At 40.4% G+C, this 25,227-nt stretch overlaps 1 protein-coding gene across 1 annotated transcript in view; it reads right to left on the bottom strand.

The window, feature by feature from the left end:
- Positions 1-19,667, bottom strand: part of MICAL3 (microtubule associated monooxygenase, calponin and LIM domain containing 3) — a 136,521-nt gene extending 116,854 nt beyond the window's left edge. Inside the window, exon 1 of the mRNA XM_059816307.1 lies at positions 19,536-19,667. The gene's annotated coding sequence lies outside the window, so the exon portion shown is untranslated. The remainder of the gene's footprint in view (positions 1-19,535) is intronic.
- Between the last annotated feature and the right edge of the window lie 5,560 nt (positions 19,668-25,227).

A 25,227-nucleotide genomic window follows, 5' to 3' on the forward strand; every position in this document is an offset into this window, starting at 1 on the left:
ACTAGCACCCACTAGAATCCAAACTCTCATGACAAACTTTCTGGACCATGGCCATTAACTTAGCAAGTCATAGGAGCAACACTTCCCTTTACAGGCCTCCCAAAACCCAATGACATACGACAGCAAGGCTCCATTTGTTATCTGAGTGGTGAAATCCATGCATCTCCCACAAATCCTCCTGAGAAAACACGAATCCTCAAAACACAAATCCTCCTGTTTCAATATAGGGAGCCCTCAGTCTACAAGCATTTCCCATAAAGACCATACACCCCACACCTGTAGGCAGTCAGACCGTGGGCATTTTCTGATGAGCAACACATATTCCACTTCTAAGGTAAGTGTACAATCAGTTCACACTATGTGAAGGTGACTTCACTACCAGGCTGAAGTACATGGAGGCTTCTCCCTCCACCACTTACCAGGGCGAGAAGGTTGACTCTCATTCCCTCATTTGAAGAGCTTTGAAGCTGTTTCTGATGTTACATTTCAACACAGAAACCCATCCTAAAGTTAGTTCCTACCCAGTTTTACGATCTGGACTTCGCCAGAGTTCTTCAAACACTATCAAATAACCTGAAGAAAGCTCCCATGCCAAAAAAAAAGGCCTTTAAGAAATGACTGGAATGACACTTCCACAAAACTTTATTTCTATGACTCCAAACGAGGATAAAACCAATCAGTCGCCTTACCACAGCAAGACATACCAGCTTTTGACATCATATAGGACATGGATTGATTCATCTGTTTGAGGCAACATGCTATGCCACAAGAAAATGAGGTTTTCAGAAAAGCTTTACTGAACCTTACAGAACAAGAGCATTGTTCTGACCCAATTGGAAATTTTGAGCAGAACGAAGACTAGAGGCTACAAACACACTATAACGACCTCTGCAGCCCAGTGAGCCAAGTCCTCTGAAGCATTCAGGTTCTGCCAGCACTCTGATCACCCCAAGCCATTCCACAACACAGTGAGAAAACAAATAGAGCCTATAATTATATTAAAAAAAAAAAAATCTCAAAAGAAATTCTCGAATGAAACTCACATGAATACACTTCTAAAAATTTATAGAAGCCTTCACTTACATCTGTCAGAACCTGGCAGCAAAACACAGACTGCAACGATCACAACAGTTAAAGCAAGAAAGATAATCAAAAGATAATCAACAAAGAGACAGATACAACCATATGATCTGCAAGTGACAAAGGAAAAAAAAAATTACCGTTCTTTAAAGAGCATGTAAAACGGTTCACGAGATCTGAAAAGTTAAAAGGTCTAGCATCTAATGTAGTACGTGCTTGCCTTCTGTTATATGCACTTGTCTCCACTTACTCCGTTTTATTACCTAATTCTGCCTTACACACGTCAAAGATTACTAGTCACGTAGAATCACGGGGTCCAAACTAGGCTGAACTTACCAAAGCCACCTTCATTTGGGTCATTGAGAGAAACATCTTAACACCTCAGAAGGAAACTCAAAGCCTAGTCATTTGTGCCAGCATTTATTCTAATCAAGGCAGATGGCTGCCCGGACTTTTAACTCCAAGGCTCACTCCTCCGTGGTTTGGTAAATACCAGACTCTCACAAAACAAAGAACAAATATTCCAGTTACAGACATTAAAAATATACATAGGAAAGCAAGTTTTATTTGTGCTGCTTCCAACTCTCAGCTGTTATGGGTGTGGAAAAGAAGCAGGCACTTTCTCGAAGAAAGAGGTGGAGAAGGGAGTTAGAAAACAGGATTAAAAGATTCATAATTCCACCCTCCAACACACACTCAACTAGCTAAGGCATCACAAATTGAGTACACTGCCCAGAGCAGTTCAAACAGATTATTTAATGGACGTATATCCTGTTTCTGTGGAGGAAGACTGAACATGGAAAGCAGGGGGACTTAAAAATTTTGGATTTTTTTTCCTAATGCAGATCTTGCAAGACTCTTTTGGGAGCCAAGAAACCTAAGTAAACAGACCTTTGAATAAAAAAGCCATAAGGATTTCTCCAACCCACAAACCACTTCATTTAGAGGCTGTTGAACTTTAAAAACAAAACAAACCCCAAGCTTTATTCTAGGAAAAGTCCAGGAAGGGCTGGGACCATGCTACAACCCGCGGGTGCAACCTCAGCCTTTATAATTGCCAGGTAAAAACATACACACAGAGCTCAAAAAAAACCCTAAGAAATTGGACCTTAAATCCAGCCCTCCAGAACTGCCACCTCCTTTCCCTTAACCAGAAAGGTCCAACCAGGAACAGCATCTTGAGGACTCATCTGCAGACAAGAACCAGCACCTTATTCACCACCTGCCACATACCTACACTTGTCACTTAACAGTGACAAGTATATCCAGCACGCTATATCCCAGCTATCATATGCCCCAATCCGCCACTGCCCCCAACCCACACATGGCCAACAGACCCAAGCTCCACCAACAGGCCAACACCCTCAAGCTTCACTGCTGCCAAAGACAATCCCACTGTGTGTTTATAACCGCTGATGAATATACCTTACTCATGTAGCTCAAATCACTACACCTAGCCTTCCTCTCTCCTTGGAAGTTGTGCATGAAAATGTGCTGTGTAGTCTCTTGAAATACTTAAAACCAGACATGGCAATGGCAAGGAACCTGATCTAGGGTAGATGCAGCAGGCTGTTTCTTGACGCTCCGCAGGCCACCGCAGGCCTGTATTGTCCTCTCACATTAGTCACTAGATTAGACCATAATATAGAATTAAGCAATTTCATTTCATTTTGCAAAGGCAGTGAATTACACACCTCAGCAAGAGCACTACTGACTGAACAGAGTTTGATCAGGACACAAAGCAGGATTTGAAGGGAACCAGAAAGAGACTGTTTCCATCATGTTTTGAATTTTCTTTTTTTGTAATGACTGGCAGATTCAGTATAGAGCTACATCTCATTTTCATGGTAGAACTTATTTGTTTAGACTCTTAAGACATAGGGCTTCTAAATAACAGAAAAGATACTGAACGTGTTCAATGCTCAATGCCAAATCCCAATTCATTAGATGACAGGAAGAAAAAACACACACACACAATAATCCTATAACTTCTATTTCATAAATTAGATAATTTAATTGAGGTCTATTCCCCAGATCCCACAAACCTTTTCTATGACCTGTCCCAGGCTGAATTCCTGTAGACATGGTTCTCAGAGGGGAAAAAAATATCTATCCTAGTCTTTCCTCAAAGCACTCTATTACTGTACTTACATCTTGGAGTTCTTAATTTAGCAGTATCTTAAACTTAATTTAGTATTAACCCTTGATAAATTTACTCATGTAAATCTTTCCTCTTCTAAAGATAAGAATACCCACCCTTTGCACTATGGTACGCTCCGTGATCTTTAGTAACAATAATAATTTTAAAAAGCAAAGCAAAATCCAACCCTTAGCAACTAACAAACTTCACTGTGAGACTGTCAAACGACAACTGATCAAATCTAGCAGCTTAATGAAAATTCATCTCTGTTACACAATCCTGTGTGTCTAATGCTTCCCATCATTCATTTTCCTCATAGGTACAAGGAAAGCTTTTACCAGGAGACAGGAATATATTGGAAGCAAATAACCAGTTTAACATTTTGGCTAAACTATGACAAACAGGGAGGATAAAGAAGTTCTCATGCTACAAAATATACCAAAACCTTGAAAGGTAATCCAGATTATAGGTATAGTATGGCAAATACAAAACTTGTAATATCGAAGTTTCAACTCTGGACATAAGATCATTTGCACCTACTGTTACACAGCTTAAAAATAGTAACCAGGCAGTATGTTCCCTACTTGGCTGGTCATTTGACTCTCAGTAAATGCTGAAACAGTTTCAACTGGCCAGATAGCGATTCCCCTCCAGCTGCCGAATGCACAGGAGATGCCTTTCTCAGCAAAGACCATGCCAAGCTCAATGCCTCGAGCAAATGAAAATCTGTTAGGAAATCAGTTACAGAGGAAAGAGGTGGAGGCGGTTTTGTGATTTACTCTCCTCTCCCTGAGGCTTTGGCAAGCAGCTTCTGAAATAAGATGGCAGTCATCACTTCCAGAGGCAGACATTACCAGTCTCCTCAAATACAGCTGCACTGGTGGGGACATGAAAAGACTTGGTACAAATTAGTCAGAGATTTAATCCAATCTAAGTGTAAGGATGCCATTCAGCAGAATTTGTTCCTAGTAGCAAGCACACATAAAGCTTCTCTCTTTGCCTTTCATCCTCAAGGACTTTCCTGTCTAGTCTTTTTAATTCCACGCGCCTTCAGATAAAGGCCATTCCTCTGCAAGGATATCTGGGGGTCTGAGGCAAATATCCTTAGCTATCTAGCAGGGCAGGTTGCTCTATGAGAGGGCACAAGCATCCCCTTCACTTAATGCAGGTCTGAGAGCCCCCATCAAAGGGCCTACAATCACTTTTTGTGCAATACATCACACGCACCTCTTTAATAGCCCACTGTTAAAACCCTCAGTGGTCACAGAGAACTACTGCATTGTGAAATGACATGAAATGTCCAGCGTGGTTCGACAGCCCTGATGCAGTGCTTTGCCACTGTGCTGCTTGCACGCTGGAATTTGTCTTGTAGGGCATTCCAGGACTTCCACTGGCAGATAATTCAGTTCTGGACCTCGGGCTCAAACTGAGTAATTTCCATAATCCCTTATTTCGTAACACCACCCTCCATTCAGTATTGGAGCACTAGCCAAACCGATCCTTTTTGAAAATGCTTTTAATGCAGAAAGAAGAAGGGGCAAGAGAGACAAAAGGTAACTTGTGACTTTCTCAGTGATAATACCAACAGGCTGCTGCTAGCTTATCTGAAGGCAAGCAGAATCAGAACTGACAAGAAGAAGAAGCAAAATTTCTTCTGAACTTCAGAATCAGACTGACAAGTTCCCTTTAACAAGAAAAAGACTGGAATTAAGAAATACTTCCTTCAACTTCATTCAACTGCTGCTTTCAGGCTCAGTCAGCCAGCATGGACTGGTAGCACAGCACAGCTCTGTAAACCAGGGATGACCAACACTGGTGGCAGAAACTCAGCACGACAGTAGCCGCTTTCCTGGAAATCTATATGGTGCTCTGCGCAGCAGACCACAGCGTTAACTGTAAGTTCCTCTCCAGAGAGAACAACCTGGGGCCTTCAACATCTGGAAGCCACCCTCCCTCCAGTTGCTCACTGGTATTAAACAACTTAGTATTCATGTATTTACCATTAGTTTATGCCAACAGAAGCATATGCTGCAATTAAGGCGGCTTGTTTTTCTCTAATTTGGAGACTAAGAAATGTAAATAATTTGTTCCTCATTACACTGGAGGCCACCAGTGGAATCTATATGCCTACTCTCTCCACTCCCCCGTCCTTCCCCATACATACACCCCAGAAATTATCACAAGTAGCCTTTTCTCCATGGACCCAAGAGACCTGGCTAACTGTAATGAAACATTTCCTATTCCATGGGGTAGATGAGAAAACTCTTTGACATTTGGATCTTCAAATACTTAGAGTGGCCACAAGGAAAAAGCAATGTTTGCTTTTAACCTTTCATTTCTGTAACATCCCTGTTTTTCCAGTCATTCTGAAAGCGATGTGGCTTATTTCCGTTCCGTGGCTGACACCACCAACTAGGCATGCACCTTCTACGGTAACTACTGAATTATGTTCTGTAACTATAGGGGATAACTGGGGAACGCTCATTTGGGAGACCAAAAGGCAGAGAGGACAATCTGAGGCTGACAGAAATGGGCAATTTCCTGAGCCATATCATGCTGTGGCAACTGAGATTAGTAACTCTTTTTGTCCCATCCCTGTTATCACCTCAGAAGTTTCTTCCTGAATCCAGTTGTTTTTATGATCAATAACTTTCTTTTAATTTCCAGGCCAAGTTTATACCTCTTTGTTCCTGTGAGGATACTGACTCACACATTAGCTTTCCCTCCCTTCCTACATATGCTTATAGACAGATGCCACATCCCCTCTTGATCTTCATTATACTGAGGTTAAATCAAGCTCTTCTAGTCTCAGATAGGCACTCTTTTCCTAGGCCTCCCAAAGAGAAGAACTGCATTGTTGGGGTTGGGGGGAGTATGTTATCTTGTGAAGGACTATAGCTGTACACTGCATTTGGCCAGATGAGTTCTCACATGAGTATGGCGTAACAGGGTGCATACTGCAGGGTACACCCCTCCCCTGACATTTCTGGGATTGCTTTGGCCTCTTCCACAACTACAACCCAGTTCTAGTATACATTTCAATGTACTCATTGATCACACGGATCACTATTTCTCCTTTCTTGGTGATTCCCAAGTTGAAGGACACCAGACTGTCTCATTCTTGCTTTTATGCTATTGAATTTAGTTTCATATCTATCACGTAAGTTCTAGTTCTTTCTACAGAATATCAACATAAATATCAAGTTAGTCTCAAAGGAGTAGCATCACACCCCTCATCCTTAAAGAACAGGAACAGTAATCTTTCCCCCCAAAACTAGTTCCTTCCCCTTTCAAACACAATTTGGTACTTTCTATTCCCAAAGAAGATACTCTGAAGCGCAGTACTCATCCCAAATCCAAGCCCCACTCATTTTCCCAACTGAGCAGCATCAGCTATAAGTAGCTTTTCATGTATATGTGACACAAGCATGATGCATTCAATAAAGTATATGATGCCCCATATAGAGCTATCAATGCTTCACAGCGCATTCATTAGCAGAGAAGTGTCTTGTGTTCCTATCTCAGTGAGCTTCTTGTGGGTACAGTAGAAGCTTCAGAATATTGTACTTCCTAGCAGAGAATCAAAATACCACACAAGGGAAATTGACTGACCTAAAGGACTAGAGCAACAGAAGTAGGATGAAACAAGAGTGCCAGGGCTATCAGAAATCCATCTGATCAAATTGTGAAAGAAACAAATATGATATTTGGATGCAGCAGTCTCTCCAGAGAAGAGGTGCAATATTAATGCCACTAGTCAGGAGAGTGATAAAGCTTTATGTGGAAGAATATACAGTTCTGCCTCCCATGGGCTGTTAGGCTAGTCAGAGTAGCAAAGAACTTGTGATCAGCCCTTCCAGTCTCCCCTACTTCTCGACCCATTTCTATCAACAAAATAAACAGGGTAGAACACCTCTGATAGCGGCAGAAGTAACAATGTGTGTTAGGTTGTATAGACTGCAACTCAACATTTGAAACTAGCAAAATGGGGTTCTAAAGCACTCTATCACGAGAAAAGCCCAAGACAATTAAAGACTTACTCAGTTTATTAATATAACACAGTTTTCTGAGACTGAAGAGGAACAGACCACATCTTAGGATTTGCCTCCAAACTAGTCTAGTGCTTTGATATTACTGTACATACGTGGATATGACAATATATGCACAATTAATATGCCAAGCCAGAATCAAGTGATCTTAATCATGACTGCAAACATGTATGCATAGCAAAAAAGCTTTATTGAAGGTTCATAATGCTGCGCAAAATTATCAGCTTTCAAGGCCTTTAGCTGCATAAAGATTAATTTTCTGTCAAAGTAGTCGCTATTGTAGCCATTTCTGCAACTGCCTGTCCTCTTACTGACGCTTGCGTTGTGCAGGATGGGAAGAAGTGTGAGGGAGGTGACCCTAGTTATTTGAAACTCCATTTCCTTGCCAGGATGGATCAAATTTTGCTTCTTCCTTTATTTTAAAGAATTACAGCCTTGAAAGTTGAAGGTGGCAACAGACGTCCAGAATTTTTTTGCCTATGTGTGTAGGGCTGAAAGAAACAGTACTGTTAACAGAGTGGTTATTTGGAAAGACGGGAAAGAAGTTCATACAAATTCAAGAAAACTGTGCTTTTGGTAGTGCACCAGGGTGCAGAAGCAGCATACTAAAACCTGCTGGTACACTCCCGCATGTTGTTTACTTTGGACAATAAAATTTGAATGTTGTTTTCCCCCAAAGGCATAGATATGCTATGCAAAGAAACGCTATGCAAAGAAATGCTTGAGGCAATTTATGCCACATCTGTGTCCCCACAGCTAATAAAGGAATGTAAGATGACTACAAGCTATACAGGTATAATCAGTTCACCAAATTACATCACGGAATTTAAGTGATAAGTACTCTTCTAGTGCTTCGAGTATATAGTATACTATCCAGGAGTCCATTATCCCAAAAGAAGAAAAATTACTTCATGTGTCTTTGAATTGCTCCTAAAAATACCTAAAATGCACCAACGGTGTAATTGACGCAGGGCTGCTCTAACCTGATCTTGAATGAGCTCGGTTTTCCCTTTTCCATATATGCTATGTAATAGTGACTTCCATTTCCATTAGTCTCCTGGCTAACTAACTCGTCAGATCTGACAGTAATACAGCCATTAAGCAGATCAATAGGATCTCAAGTTTAACAGAAAGATCAGTATTTATACAAGTCTATTACTTCATTCCAGGGTTGTTGGCACTTTTGTAAACAGCCATAGATTAAGACATGCTAGTATCTTAGAGAAACAGAGAACAAAACAGCAGCAAGTTCACAGTACCTAGCTGTAAAGAAATCTGAAGCAAGAATCTTGGCAATCATAATACAGTATTGTTCACTGGATACAAGAGGTGGTCCCTTCTGTAGTTTGGATTGCTACCTGTTAAAGTGCTTACAAATGCCCGTATGTCCATTATACTTGCTACCTTTGGAGAAAACAGGCTGCCCATGTATAGCATGGAGGGACTCCGAGCTCATATCTGTATAGACTGTGGGGTGTAACCCTAAGGTTAGTCAACATTTCGGTATTTCAGTAACTCCCAAGACACACTGGAGAGAACACTAGTGGTATCCACACACTTCTCCATGTACTCAACATAGCACTTACTGCCTCTGTGTGTCCCTATCTAAGCATTAGACTCCCACATAGCTACCCAGGGGACAAGGCAGTTCGCTTTTAGCACAGAGCTATTTATTAGTTATACCACATGTTACATTAACACCAGCTTATGTAAGTAAATTAACAGCAAGGTAACACCTAATCAAAATGGCCAACAAGATAGGTACCTTGCTATTAAATGCTGTTTTCCCTGGAAGAATTTAAAGCAGTGTCAGGAACCTGTGAGAGAAGTTGACAATACTACAACAGCTACTTGTAGCAAGGCAGATGTGGATGCAAAACATGTGCAAACAAACTCAATCCATTATCTAAGGTAAGGTTTGTTTTTCACCTAATAACTAAACATCACATACCAACCTCTGCCCACAGCTATTTCAATTCTACCTCAGGTCAGCCCAACAAGTTTTGGGTGTAATCTCCACAGATGTATCACGCTTCAAGGACAAATGACCACATGAAGCGAGCAAGATCAGCTTTCCTTTCACAGAAAAGCAAAGAAGCACTCTGGCTGGAGTGTCCAGGCAGGATAGCTCAACTCTCTCAGCAGTCTTTTCTACAGACAGGATTTAGCACAGAAAAACTTCCAGCATGCTCCTGTTCTGGTTTCCTCCACTGAACACAAGAAGTTCAAATCCCTTCATGGAAAAACAGCACATGTGAATGAGAAGAAAAACTAGTCTGTCCCAGCTAGGCTACACTGAACAACATGAATCAATACTAAGCTGAACCTGACAGTATTAAACTGGAGGTCTGCCATGCCATTAGCCTTCCTCACATCAGTGTATTTGACTGCAGAAGAAGTACGATCATTTCTGGGGGAAATGCATCCCTGTTTCCTTTTTTCTTCTTGGTTAGGGAAGTTGATTTGGGTGTTGATTAGGGAAGTGCACCGATCTACCCTGTTTAAAACTCTTGTTTGAAGAGTGGGTCAAATTAAGAAATTGTGAGTCACAGAACCACAGAATAATTAAGGTTGGAAAGGACCTCTGGAGATTGCCTACTCTGATCCCACTGCTCAAAGCAGTCAGCTACAACAGGTTCATCAGGACTGTACCCAGTCAGGTTTTGAGTATCTCCAAGGATGGAGTCATGAGGGATGCTTTAAACCTAACATAATATCCCTCGCAGCAGACAGACCTACATATTTAACCTCCAGGCAGATTAATTTTTACGTAACCAAGCAATACAAGAGAGGATAGATGCTCAAGTCCCAGCACACATCACCCTAAAAGGTAAATTCAAGAGAGCCAAAAGCAGCAAGTCACTTTCCCCCCTATATTCATGAAACTCGTAAGCTCCTCAGATTACCTCCTTACTTTGAAATAAAATGGATTGTTTATTCCCAGGCCTCATGGAACATTAAACAAAAGAAAGCTTAACCCATGACAATAACACGTGAAACTACTCTCTAGTAGATGGGATTGTAGCTGTGAATCCCATTTCACATTCTACTTTCTAAACAAAGGCAACACCTAGCCCAAGGGTTCAACTAAACTGCCTCCTCTCTCCTTGAAAATAGTTCTTACTGGTCAGGTTTGGTGACATCTGAATTTGCAGTAAACTAGCTCTGGAAGAGTAAAAGTAACACTGAAGAGGACTTCAAGAAATGATTGAGTATCATGTTGGTCCAGATGTTGAAACAGAACACATGAGTTTCTTATGAGCTGCAGTGTGAAAGAGGTACCTAATGACATCACAAAGGATATTCACACCTAATAGCAAAAAAAAAAATAAATCCATGCTGTATTTTCTAAGGGCGGAGTGTAATTCCTGGCAGTGGGGCCACAGGGAATAGCTATTCAGCTGGCAACTGAACCACAAGGTTTTAAATAGATAGTTCAAAGCCAGAGATTATTCTCTTATCCTGTGCTGTCAGTGTTACAAGGCTGTGAGGAAATCTAGTACTGATGTACAGAGAAGAAGCAAAAAATGTTTTACTTTAAAATTAAATTATCTACCTTTGCCTTTACAAAACCACATTTTGGATGGCTTGCAATATGTCAATATGATTTAAAACACTGGATAGCTGTAGAATCCAGTCAAAGACCCATGGTTCAGTTTTAGTGCAATCAAGAGGCTTTAGTTCTTGCAGGGTTGTCATTTTAATTTTGACATATGAAGAACTTGCTCATTAAAATAAGGTTCACCTCTGGGATAGGAAGTTGTTTCTAATGTCACTTCATGGTAGCTACTTACAAGTACTTGGGAAAACAAGTGATTTTGCTAGGGGGAAAAAAAAAGGTCACTTACAGGGTAAGACAGGTTAAGAAACCAGCAGAGGAGGCTGACCATATAAACAGCTGATTTAGAAAAAAGCCTTGTTTAGTGGAAATTTATTACACACACACGTTGGACTGGAGAACCTCTAGCAGGTCAGCCCTCTTATGCCCAGGGTCCTTCTTCCTCTCCTCATTCCCCTAATAGAAGGGTCTGGCAACAGGATTTGAGAAGATTATCAGGTCAAAGCTGGAAGTATGTTCCAGCCAGCAGTCTAAAAGTGAAGTTAATCACCTCAGCACCTTTTAGGGGTAAGGCCTAGGAAAGATTGAGTGAGACTGCTTCCATTAACTGGCCTGAAACTAATCACAAGCCTTGTAAACGCCAAGTCTGATCATATGGGTGGGCAAGTCCTGGGCAATGGTTATTTGAGGCAACAGATGCTGGGCGATACAGAACATACTTCTTAACACTGTTCCACACCAATCGTTTCAACAGTCTCATCACAACACTGAAGTCCTCCAATTAAAGGTCTATATTAAAAAGAACTTTTGCTTTAAAAAAACAAAGACAATTTGTGTGTGTGTGTATACTTAGAAAACAACTATCTCCACTCAAATCCTCTGGCAACCAGGGAAAGAGAACACTAAGCCTTTTACAGGGGAAAAAAACACTTGGCTTATTCTAGACATGAATACCACAGCACTGAAAAAGTGAAACCTTTTCTAATGTCATCAGTGCACAGGCTCAGTCTCTCCTTTCTCACAGCAGGCAGCCCAGGTAGGGGTGCTAGGCTAAATTCAGCTACCACATTACCATACACTGTCACTGTGCAGACTTGTTCATCAACTTAAGAATTTATGCTGAAACTTGGAAGAAAATATCCCAAGCAACAATTTTTAGCCAAAACTTGTGTTATGGCACAACAATTCAAGTCTTTAGACTAAAGAGGTCAGCTACTGCTTGCAGAAGCATTCACCGAGTTTCTTCTGCATTTCATACATAGCCATCCTCCCTTTTCACATAAAAAGAGAAGTCAGCCCTACTACAGGGACCTGATTTTTAAAAACAAGCTTGTTCTCATTTAAAGAAAGAAATCTGCGCATCTACAATTCTGAAATTATCAAATAGTCCAGATCTTATGTGAATTTTTTTCTTTAGTGACCTGGCTCCTCGAATAGTAAATAAAAAGCACATTTCAAAGAGACATCATAGGGCTCTGGAAATTATTAAACACACTCCTGCTCCCGCAATCCTTAAAATTCAACTCTTCAAGGCCCATTTCAACCACCAAACTTGAATATGGCATTAAGATTTTGGAAGGAATAGAAGTGCCTAATTTCAAAACCTGCTTCCTTACCATTGCTAAGTTAAAATAAATGAATTACTTCAATGCTTCTTTGACCTCTCTAGTTCACTGTTCAATTAAACAAAAAGGCATGCAGATTTGTTTAGACCTTATTAAAAACACTAAAAAGTTAACTCTAAAGAGTTAAACATATCTTGGCATACCTAGTACTATTTTACAGATCATTATGATACGATATTCAGTTTTGAGATAAGGTAACCAACAGGGGTTTAGTTGTTTTGAAGCTTGAATCTGCCACAAACAGAACAAGCAGAAAAAGCCACAGCTGGGGTTTTTTCTTTCTTTCTTTGTTTTTAGATCCTGCAGCGAAGTGGAAACGCTCCTAGAAAGAAGAGCAATTCCTTTCAGTACTATCTCTCCATTTCAGATTGCCAAGAACAGTACAGGGAATAGTTTCTAGGATGGGGACAGAGAAACCTTCCAAAATCAGCTGCTACTTTTGTAAGTTTAAGGACACTCTTCTCGGACTGTTTCAGTCACCAATGCACTGGAATGGCACTAGAGATTCCAGAGGGAAAGCTCTGTTATCCATCACTGGCAAGTGAGCTATGCTGAACTCTGTAAATGTATCTCGGAAGAATCAAGTATTACGCTTTTTCTACATCTATAGTGCTGCAAGAACAGATCAAGGAATAGAGTCTATTAAGCATTTTTTAATGTCTTGATACATTTTCATTCTAAATTTCAAAATTTATTCAGATCACTGAAGTGTGCATTTCTTAAAACCGAACATTTAAAATGTAATCTCAGTCAAACATGATAAAGAGAAAATTCAGTACCTGTACCCAAAACAACAGTACTAACAGACATTTCTGCTGTCAAAGAGGCCAAAGACAACATGCTTGTTCATCAAAACCAGTTCCTGAATTCTACAGCTTTCTCTTCCAGTCCTGTAGTTTCACTAGGTTTATTAAACCATATCATTCAGTATTATTAACTACTTAATGATACTGCAGAAAGGAACACCACCACTTCTGTGGTCGGAAACCTAGCCACACAACCTTCCTGCTAATGTATGATTAGAGGCAATAACTAACAGTAGATGCGTCCAGGACCTCCATGTACACAAATCCATGATTTGCTTAAATCTGTTTATTTAGGATATCTATTTCATGCTACCACTGAAAGGTATTTGTTTCCCTTTCCCCCTGATTTGGAAATAAGAATGAGTTTCAACTGAAGACCACGCTGCCACTACCCTTCCCTAACCAAAGAAACAAGAACAGCCTCTTCAGTCAGGTCAGAGATTTGATCTGACTCGCCACATGGCTGCACAACTATCACAAGAGAAATGGAAGAGGAAAAGAAACACGAGGTTTGTGGTGAGATGGGACTCATCCCTTAGGCAACAGTGTTTTATACAGCTGTTTTATACAAGTCATGAAGAAGCACCCTATGGATATTCTTACCCCTTAAGAGAAGAGGCTTTAAGAATCGTAATAATCTTCCTCATTTTTCAAAGTCAGTGAAAGTTGAAAAAAGAATTAAAAATCAACAAGGTCTTGGCAGAGGAAAATATTTATGTCAGTTTTTTAAAAACTTCTGCAGTTTCAAATCACCTCAGTATGACAACATGTCTGGAAAAAAAGTTGTGGGGTTTTTTTTCTTCAGTTGCAGTACCACTAAGTTTATCTAGAAGTTGCATAAGCAAAGCCAAGAACACCCAGCCTGCTTACTGCCAAAGAAAGAATATAAATTATTTGTCTAGATCTTCCCACTGAGTTTAGGCCCTCTGGATGCTTTAAGGAAACATCTCTTTAAAAATGCAGACACATTTCATCTTGCTCACCCCTTTAAGAAAAGTTCCATAATATCCCCATATTTAACTTCAGTTTTAAAAACCTGTAGATTTATCACGGTCTTTTTCTTGTGCTCACAGCAGCTCCAGGCTAAGCAGAACTTCCTTCCAGGATCTTAGTTTGACTTTTTAGGGCTACAGCTAACTGGTTCCCAAAAAATTCTGGAGAAACATCAATTAGCGCAAATCCAAAGGGCTGCCATTAGGAACTGTGACAAAGCAGTAAAGAAAAGCTCATACCCAGATCAGAAGTGCTGTGGAACAGAGTCAAACTGAATGTTTGCTCTATTATCAACTTGGCACACTCAGGGGAAGTTGTGGAAGTCTGTTGTTCAAGTCATTTAAAAATCAGACTATTTAAAAAATAACAGGAGGAATAAGCCTTAGCTGTCTAGATTATGTTTCCTATAATTTTGCAAAAAAATTAGACAAATATCCACAGTTTTCTTTTAGTGCAAAGGTAATAAGCTTGTGGGATGTAAATTACCATAATGTTTGATGCTTAAAGGTTTACACAGAGTATCTGAACTGCAATATTGTCCACTCTGTCCATTAATGTTCTCAGAGCTCTAGAGTAGCTGGGTGCCTGACAAACTATATTTGTCACACTGAGTTCACAGGTCAGCACAAACACCTGAGACATTCCCCCTTAAGCCCTCGTACACACAGCTATAGAGCATGACAGAAAACAATCTTTATCCCTTTTCTTTAGGAATCTTGACACAGGGAACATACAGTATCTGTGCTAACTGATGGATGTATTTTCATGCAGGATTTTCAGAAGAAGAGGTAGAGGTAAGCACTGGAAAAAAAAGGAGCAAGCATACAAAGGAGGCTTACTTTCACAGCCCATCTCTGGTGGTATACATTACATTGGGTGAAAAGTTCCTGAATTAATAGAAATGCTTTTCTAGGTTATAGTCGGAAATCTAGTAACTGCTTATGTTATTTTATTGCAAGAGCTTATGTCACCACCACCCTCTGATAAAAAGAATATCTACTAGCTACCAAAATAACAGCATTAAAAACTTTAAAAAAGTCAAAATATGTACTGTCAAACAAAATGCATTATAAAGGTATCCATCTACCACACATTCAAAAGTAAGAAGATGCTGCAATCAAGGCTGTATCATACTACCCATTATGATCTGGTCTAATTGCACTGGTACATCGAACAGGTCTCCTACCTCTGCCAACACTTCCATAACTCAAAACAAGGAACCACAATTCAATATATGGTCATGGCAACAAGCAGCAATTCTCATGCAATCACCACAACTTTACCATAGTCACAGTTCTGTGTTTTTATTTTATTTTAATTTAAGTCTTCTTTTGGCAGCCAAATGCAGCAGTACGTGAAAATAGCTGTCCTGCTCATACCTACCACTGAATCCCAGGAGCTGTCAAGCATTAATACATCTTACTTTAAGTCCGTGAGACACGGCCACAGCCAGTACTCACTCAAATGTAACCACTGACTTTTGCATACTTTTTTTCTTTTCTGTTGTTCTCCACATCCCTGCCAATTTTTCAGGATCCATACTTTTACTTTATGTGAGATGGGTTTCTGAACAGCTTTTCAACAGGAACAGGACATTTAGGTCCCCCATTCAGAAGTCTCCCAGAAGTCTCCCAATGGGTCAAACAGGTAAACCCATCTCCCATGGGAATGCATTTGTTACAAGCCAAGAATTAGTTTGTCTGTAACAGATAAAGCTAACAATTTAACAAGAATGGTATAGGGAGAGGTTATTAGAGCTGTTAAGATTTTCAGTGTGATCATTTGTATTCAATATAAGTCACACAGTACCTAAGCAAAGAGCAAATTAGAGCAACCTAACTTTGCAAGTTAACTGTAGATGTAATGCCATGTTTTTTAGTCAGACTAGAAGAGACTTGAGGAATTTAAAACAGCCAAAGCTAAAAAGCCATTTCTAACCACACACTGAAAGTATAGCAAGAATCATGAAACAGTTTTCAAAAAAAACTTGTAATTCCATTCAAGTAAATCTACAGGCTTACTTGAAAAAGACAAAAGCACTTTCTATCAAGCATTTTTCTCCCTTTCTTGTTCTCAGTTTGTACAGTGACTTAACTCTAAGACGTCTATACAATTTTTGAATGAAGAATAAGCCCGAAGTATTTCTTCAGCGTTCAACATCAACGCTTAGAAAAACAGGTACAGGAACAGTGTAATGAAGCACTTACAGGACCTTGCTGTGATAAGTTTTCACTAACGTTCAATTGTAATTTAGAAAACTTTCAAAAGACCAAGCTTTAGGCTCTGGCTCATGGTCTATTTTAAGTGTGATCATCTGATTCTCTGAGAATTCAGAGCAATGCTTCACAAGCTTACATACCTTATTCACACTAGAGAGTTTCTGTCAACAAAAGTTGTGAACTACCAATACGGCTCTGAAAGGTCAAAAATCTTATTACCATAAATTACTTTTATTCAGCTTGAAAACCTATCTGATTTACCATGTTCAGCCAGCAAGCTCCTCAAAGAGCAGAGCTCCAGAGCATGCCTACTGTCCTGGAGTATGTTTTGTTCAGGAAAATGTAAACCATCTGTGATGTTCTGTCTTTCATGGGGTGAAGTTGTACCACAAAGCAGCTAAAGATAGCACAATGATTATATGTTTGCAAGGAAGCAGCTAATTAAGCTTTGCCTAAGCAGGCTGAAAGCAACCACAGCTTGAACAACTACAATCTCTACAACAGTTTTTCATCTTTCTTTTCAGAGCCAAAACACATGGCCCTCCAGATCCTCTAAAGGGTTATGACTCAGCTAGACAACCCAGGTTAGACCCTATTTTTTCAAATCAGCAGGAATTTTCATGTGGCATGATTAAATCTGAGTTACATGGGCAACAAGTGCACCCAAGATTCAGAAGGGAGATGTTTTAGAGAGACAGGAAAACAAGTTCAGTTGGAAATAAGCCTGCAGCCAGCAAAGCACATACTGTCCTCACTATAAAATCTATTTACTCATCTTCAAAGCAGCAAGACGAGAGATTACGGAAAAAGAGCTGGACAAGATAAAGCAACAACTAAATTCTGTTAGTGTCAATGTTAGTGTTTGGCCTCAAGTCTCTAGCCATTCACAGTCCCTGTCTAATTCCCACATCTTGCCAGCTTGCCATCGTTTTAAAGGAGAGCTACTGCAGCCTCCACAAAGCCTTCATTATGAAGGGGTCTGATAGCAACACAAAATTCATCCATTTCCAAGCAGTTCTTGAATTCTCAACTGAGGCTGCCGTCATTTACGTGGTGCAGTAAAGCAAGCTGCTCCAGCATTTTTGCTCCCTTACTTCACTGTTCCTCTAGAACTAGAGCACATATCCTGCTGGCTAACCTCCTGCTTTTCAATTTTGCACTCCAGGGAAATCAATGCATTTCAATTATGCACACTTACGTCACCACCTACCAATCAAGGCAGGACAGACAGAGTTCAGTTCATCCATTAAACTAAGTGCTCTTTGGCAGACAATGAAAGAGGTGCAGGTGTAAAGCAGGAATCTATCATCTGTGATTTTAAAGGGTGAGGGTGGATCAAGAGAAACAACATGCAAGTATAATAGAAGCAAGCCACAAGACTCTTCGCTGAAGTTCTTGGAGCATATACAGCCATTTTAGTGAAAACTGAATACTATCCCTTTTTTTTTCCTCTCCATCACACACAGGGTGGGGGGCAGACAGAAACCTGGTGATGTGGCAGTTGCTTTTCTCTTCTCTCCCTAGAGTAGATGATTTCATGTCAGGAGCATATGCTTCAGAGTATACATTGATTTCAGTCAAAGAAAATATCCAGAACTGTCATAAACTTTAAAAAAAGGCTTTCTGACCACAATGTGGCAAGATTGGGATAGAAAGGGAGAAGACGAAAAAGCAAATTTGTTTTGAGACCTATTTTAAGTTCACATCTCTAGGCAGAACAGCTTTTAGCATTGCTGTCCTCAGTAAGAAGCTTCAGGGCCAGTTGCTCTCATTTGTTGTTTTTTCCCTGAGGAATAACTATGTTTGCATGAACAGAGCTGTCTAGCTTGGCTTAGAGCATGCATGTAGGAGGAGGTGCAAAAGGAGATGAGTGGGCTGGAGGAGACAACAAGAAAATGACAGTGCAAATATTGTTTACAAATGCTGCACTACACTAAGACAATCTCCTCAGCTACTCAGGCAAATTATTAAATTAAACCCCAAAAAAATTGCAACAGAGGTGGAGAGAAGCATGGTACTGCCTTCATCCTTCACTCTGAGGGCAGGCAGAAGGGCAAGGATGTTCCACCCAAAGCTCCTAAGACAACAACAGAGGGATTATTTAGTTTTCCCCAGGAATTAAGCACTTGGCTGCTAACTCCAGTGAAAAGTCAGCCTCAATCTCACCACAGCAGAACAGCACCTCTGATGAACAGTATATACAAATAAGAGCTAAGCAGGACTCTGAAAAAGCTACTGGAACCAAAAAAGTGGTAATTTGGCACACAGAAAAAGGTAACTGGAAGTCAAAAGGAACTCAAGGACTGCCTATTCCGACCATGAAAGCACAGCTCTACTGGTGCTAGCCTACCCAGCAACGTTATCATTACGGGTTTCTATTTTTATCTGGACAGTGAAAATGTAGATGATGTAGTTAGAAGCTTCTCACCACTTTACTGACTAGTTTTCCTTATTTGAAGTTCAGGAAGGAATGTATAAACACTCCATTTATCAGCTGTACAAGCATGAGTGCTCAATGCCTGTTACTCCGTGTATGCCTACTTCATTTCTTTGGATTATCATTGACACCTGCTTAATTCTTTGACTCTAAGGTTATTTGCAAGTACCATTTATGGTAGTTTTGAAGAAACTCATGCCCTAAGAGCTTGACAGATTGCCAGCTCGCTTCATTAAAAAAACCTCCTGTGGTAACAGCTTTCTTCCACTGCTGACCAAGGCTGTGTTTGAACTGACGACCCTAAACTGAAGTGCTCCACACGTCAACTATCAGCTATGCCAAGTCAGCCCGTAACCTGTGAATACAGGGAATTCTTAGAATGGAGCCTTTTCTAACCGAGGAAGCTGTTATTCCCCTAGAAAAACTGAAGAGCTAGTAAATATGCTTTTACAGTCAGCTTTAAGCCTCTAGAAGAGGCTCTCCTTTCTTGTCTTGACACACCTTTCCTCCTCTTGAATATTCAGAATTTTCTATTACCCCAGCACATTTTAGAATACATTCCCTAATCCCCTTGTTGACTGACATCTTCTTTTAAGGTTTTATCTGCATCCTCTTGGGATTACTTACATGGTCAAACTCTGGTCTTCAAATAGCTTGTAAAGTGAGGAACGAACAATAACGGTTGGGAGAAATTAATTCAGTATCAGCCAGACAGAACAATCCTGGCTCTTAAGGCTGGGCAAGTCTTGGAAAGGACTACAAAACTTCTTGTCATCACACTGCAGATCACCTGAAAAACAGTAACAAAAGAAAAAAAAAAAGACTAAAAAGACCACAAAAAGACCACTTTCAGTCCCAGTTACCACCCTGAAAAACAAAGGAACAGGCAACACCACAGAGCAGATAGCCTCCACCCTTGCTACAGCAACACAATCTGCCAACCAGCCATTTATCAATGCTCCACAGCCGTGTGAACTGGAAAGCACTCCTCTTCAGACTCTTGCCAGCTGTCTCAGCTCAGGTTAATACCAAAACCCCAGTTTGTTACAGACAAAACCTATGACAAGCTTCACTAAACTGAGAACATGACTAAAAAGGTACCTCTTGAACACCCTGTCAACTTAACACTTCTGTTAGGTCTAAAGCAGCAGAATATTAGAATTCCACTAATGGGAACTGCTTTCATTAGGCTTTTAATAATTTTTCCATAGAAGCATCTCTGATTTCTACCACACCATATTCAAGCACATGGATGCACAGCTGCCTCACTGTTTTCTGAAGATGGCAGGGGAAGGGAGATTAAGGACAATTCAAAAAAAAAAAAACCCTCCAAGAATCCAAAAGGTTCTGCCAGCATAACACCAAGAGCGCCCCAGTGTCAGTCAGTTTGTGCACTCTGCTGTTCTCCAGGCTGAGCTTTTTGCCACAGTATCTGGTCACACGCTGAGCTCTATAAATGCATATGGTAAAGGCAGTCCTTTCCCTGGGAGTGCCAAACACAACAGGACCTGCATCCATGACAGGGTTCCCAGAGGTTACCACAACAAAAGCTTTCTTTTCTGCTGGTGCACCTTAGATGCACAGAGATGGCAAGCCTTGGGTGTTACAAAAAGGGCAAGCTACAATTAGCTTCATTCTTCTGTATTAAACCTCTTAAGATGAATCATATTGCACAAGCACCTTTTTAACCACTCCGATGAGAGGCCTCTCCAAGCAGTATTCACACATGGACCTGCTCTCTCCAAAGCTGCTGTGCTACAAACCTTGAATTCGCTCTCTCCAGAGTTGATGTGTTACTAACCTTGACAGAACAAAACAAAATGAGGTAAACAAGCAAGCCTTTCAAGTCTAATTTCTGAAGCCATTTAGACACTGAAAACAAAACTGTTTGATCAGCATACAGAAACAAGCAGACAGGAATGGCTTGGTCCTGAAAAGATTCTGAAGGGAGAAGAAAAGCACTCGCAGCACAAAGAGATTTGTTTCACTGCTGCTGCCTCAAGGACCTAGAGATGACTAGCGCATTGAGTATGAATCAATTTGTAGCACCTTACATGCCCTTTTGAACAATTCTTGATCGGGAAAAAAAAAATTACTGAAAGGGACAGGGGAGAAACTACATTAACATTTATGCTCTTTAAGAACAACAATATTTGTGTTGAAGTATGTAACATGTAAACAGTTTACTAAGGGCCAGATTCTAAGTATTCCATCATTCAACCAAAATTTCTTATTTATAAAACAATTACATGAATCCCAATCTTTAAAAAACCTGTCAACCTCATGCTGAAAATAAGCAAAATACTAGTGCTTGAAAAATCTCACACAAGCAGTAAGTATTTTAGACTAAAGGATACTAAGTGAAAGTTATGAGAGAGCAATGTCATTTGCAAATAAGCTCTCTGGAGCAGGAAACATCTGAATTTGGGTCTGTTGCTGTTCAAAACAAGCTATCACTTCTAGCCAAAGGCATATTTTACACATGAAGGTGGTGGTTTCTAGAAACAAAATTCACCTGCCACTCTTGAGCACCGTCAACAGGCACTGAGCCTCCAGAATAAAAGACAATGACAGAAGACAGACCCTCCCCCTACCCAATCTAAAGTTCAAGACAATTTGGGTGCTTAGAAGAGAGAAAGGGAGAGAGGGCTACACAAAAAAGTGAGAGGGAGCAAAAGGAGAGATGGCTGCTTCTCGAGAATAGACAGATAACAGCCACAATTCCAATTGATGTAATGCAAGCATGGAGATCGCGAGAGTTCATTGTACCCCTCAGCACAGACTGGTGGGGCAGGAGGAAGGTGGAATCAAAGGGTTACACTGGACCTACCAACTCCTCTTCCATCAAACTGATACCAAAGACTTAAAATAATTTAGTTAGCATACAAAGAACAGACCCTCTTTGTGCAACTTTGTACAGGTAAGTTGAGAAGATACTGCATCACGTAAACTGAAATATGCATTAGTTTTCCTGGAAACAGGCTGGCTGTGGTGACTAGCTGTATTGGGTTATGTTGATGTTGTTTACCTTGAGATACACAGTATAATGAGATATAGCACCTTGGAGGAGCTTCTGGGTCTCCTGATAATGACTGATATACAACCTTGAGACTTGGTATTGTTTACATACCAAACAGCAAAGTCAGTAAAATGCCCCAAATGGGTGTCCTAAGGCTGACCTACCTCATTATCATGTTAAAAACCACACCTCCCAGCTAGAAAAGCCCCCACCCAAATAAGCCCCCTACTCTCTGGGCATGCATAGTGAATTGAAAGAGAACTGCATCTTTAAGATGAAGTAAGAAAGATACTAACCAATACTTAGCTATAACTGTTTAAATACTTGTCATGATTTCAACTGGGCGTGCATGCTAGGAGGAGAAATCCCCCATGCACACAGCGCTGCAATAAACCAATGTCAGCTTTCTAAACTATCACTCGGTTTGGAGAGTTTTCTTCCTTACGATTTTTGGTAACAAAACAGTCTATCAGGCAACCAATGCCCTGCTTCCCACCGATGCTAGTACAAACTAGGAGCAGTCAGTATCTCAGATTATCAACTCTTGACATGTAATTCAACAGATGAGACTCAGATGTAAGGATGACGACTAGCCCTGTTGCATTATGGACAATTTGAGATTCAAGGAGTAAATATTGGTCTCCCCCAGCTTCCAAATTAAATTTCAGCAGAGGAAAAAAAGACTGGCCTGCATACTCCGCATTTTTACACTAGCAAAAAGAACAGGTTAGTACAAGAGCCTCATGAAAGTATCCTGACAAAAACTTCCCTGTACAGGTCATATTTCTGGGCTTGTTCTTTTCTCCCTGACAAAAGCTATTCCATATAACTATTTTAACATCATTGAAACATCTTTTGGGGGTAGGGGGAAAGCTATGAATATCCAAAGTACTTTTTATGAGTAAGTTTCAAAGTTAACCTGCTTAGCTAGAAAAGATTTGCTTTTTTTTTTTAACAATTTCTTCAACAAGAGAGTTGACACAACTTAGAAATCTTTGTACCAGTGGTGGCTACCAAGCTCTGCAAGATGGAAAGAACACTGACAAATGTTAGAGTAATATGGTAAGAAAAATGCATTATCCCATTTTCTGTTTTAACCTGCCTAAAAAGCCAATGTTTTCACATACAATTTGAGGTCTGGGCCACTGCTTGGCCAAAGAAATCAAGGGATTTCCAACAAAATGAAGCCTCTGGCCCCCACACTAACACACTTTAAATATATCTCCTTTAATGTTCTGCTAGCCTGTGGGAATTGTATGTTACTTTTATTTATTTATTCATTTAAAGTAAGTCAGGGACCAGAACAAGGACTTTGCTTGTCTAATGGCATTAAATGCCAAATGTCTACCTCCCTGAACTAGACAGGAAAGGAAAAGCTGGATCTACAGCCACTCCCTATATCAGTCTGAGCCCAACGCCACTGGGAAGGAAAAAAAAGCCAGTGATCAGCAGACTTACCCAAGTTCTTCTAGAAGATGAGATCTGTTGGTATGCAGCTGCCACGTGCCTAGCCTATCTTTTTTGGTGATGCTATAAGCAAGCTTCTTTGGACAGCACAGCTACTCTCCCCAGTGCTTCATGAACCAGTGCAACTCCCAAATATTTCTCTCAATCAGGAAGCACCACAAGCACTTAGAAACTACTCAGTGAATATCCAGCAAACCTGTTGTTCTCCCACAAAACATTCACACTGTGCCCTGAACTTGAAAGAGTCCTTATAGCAGTGTTCCTGAATCCGGAAGAAAAGCTTTACAGTAAGTGTTAAATAAATATTTGACTAGGGGTGCTTTTAAGAGGCTACTTCACCTGGTAAAGTGGTAGAAATAGCACTGATAACACCTTAATAGAAGGATAAAGCTCCAGCTTATCTTAACAGCCCAAGTGGAAGGGTGTAAAATAGTATAGTCTTTTCCATATTTCTACCTGCTTTAAGACAAGGGGAGATGGGGGAGGCAATAACTCAGACTCTTCCTGTACTTAATCATAGAAGTCATGAAAGATAATCTCCCTCCAGGGCCACAAACCAACTAACTGCAATCTTCAATCTTCATCTATGGATGCCAATCCAGACCTTCTCACTAGGAGTATAAATTCACTCGAACAGTTAAACGGTGCCCTACTCAAGGGAAGAATACACACACACAAATATGTTCTACGCACACAGAACCCTCCCCAGACAGTCTGTAGCACTTCAACACAGGGACACAAAGATACAGCTTTTCAAGAGCACTATCAGTCCTGTAACAAAGTCCAGGGCAAGCTGACAGCAGAGCTGGTGACAGAGCCAAGCTCTCTCCTAAAAACATCAACTCTATAGTTATCTTCCTCACGCAGAGTGATTTGCGCTCCTCCAAACATAGAGCTTTCTTAACATGAGAGGAAAAAGGCAAAAAGAGCAAGATGCAAAGCAGCTGTTTTGGTTTACGGGCTGTGGCCCAGTAAAGCAGATAGTCCTAGCATGTAAGATAGCACCACAAACATTAGAGCATTCCTTGGGAACAGAATGGGAAAAGGTTTGTTACTTGCACAGTCAGCCAGATGCTGCATTTCTACACCTCACTGCAAACAACAAAAAAAAGCAGTTGTGCCCTTCTCATTTAGGGGGATAGCTGCAGAGAATTAGGCACACAGAAATTTTCTTTAGGATTCACTTATTCTGTCCCTGTCGCATTCAAAACGGTATTTTTGATGCATGCTTGAGACCTATTTCTCCCATTTCTCTTATTTGTAATAAGGCTTGTAAACAAGTTTTATTTAGACAGGATTTATATCACACATTATTGCCGAAAGCAATACTTAAAACCAGTTTTTAAAAAAACAGTTTTTTAAAAAGAGACTAGAATAGGGCATCTGTGTCATAACTGGGCTAATGTCAACAGGCCTGTCTTCAGCCAAGGGGCACAGTTAGCTGACCAAGTCAAATCTGACTATTTGGTGCCTCTGCTTCTATTTTGTAGGAGAACCAAACAGCACTGCAATAACTGCAGGCTTGTGAGATGAAGAGTTCTCCCCAGCTGTAAAGTCTGAACTTCATAAGCAGAAGAGAACATAATGTTTCTACAAACCAGACTGCAACAACAGTGTGCAAGAAGCAGCTTCAAAGTAGCTTTCAGAACTGGCATGCATGCCCTAATATCTATTAAATTTCTTCAAATCCAGTTTGTTCTCTTGTTCTAGTAATGTTTATAAATGCCTTTTCAGCACAAGAGAAAACCATCTATGCAACAGAAAAGCTGAACGTGACACACTGTCAAGCTGAAAAAAATAGAACTGAAATTTCACTCGCTCTGTTAATATACC

This window comes from Gavia stellata, chromosome 4 (assembly GCF_030936135.1).
Source record: "Gavia stellata isolate bGavSte3 chromosome 4, bGavSte3.hap2, whole genome shotgun sequence".
Lineage (NCBI taxonomy): Eukaryota > Metazoa > Chordata > Aves > Gaviiformes > Gaviidae > Gavia > Gavia stellata.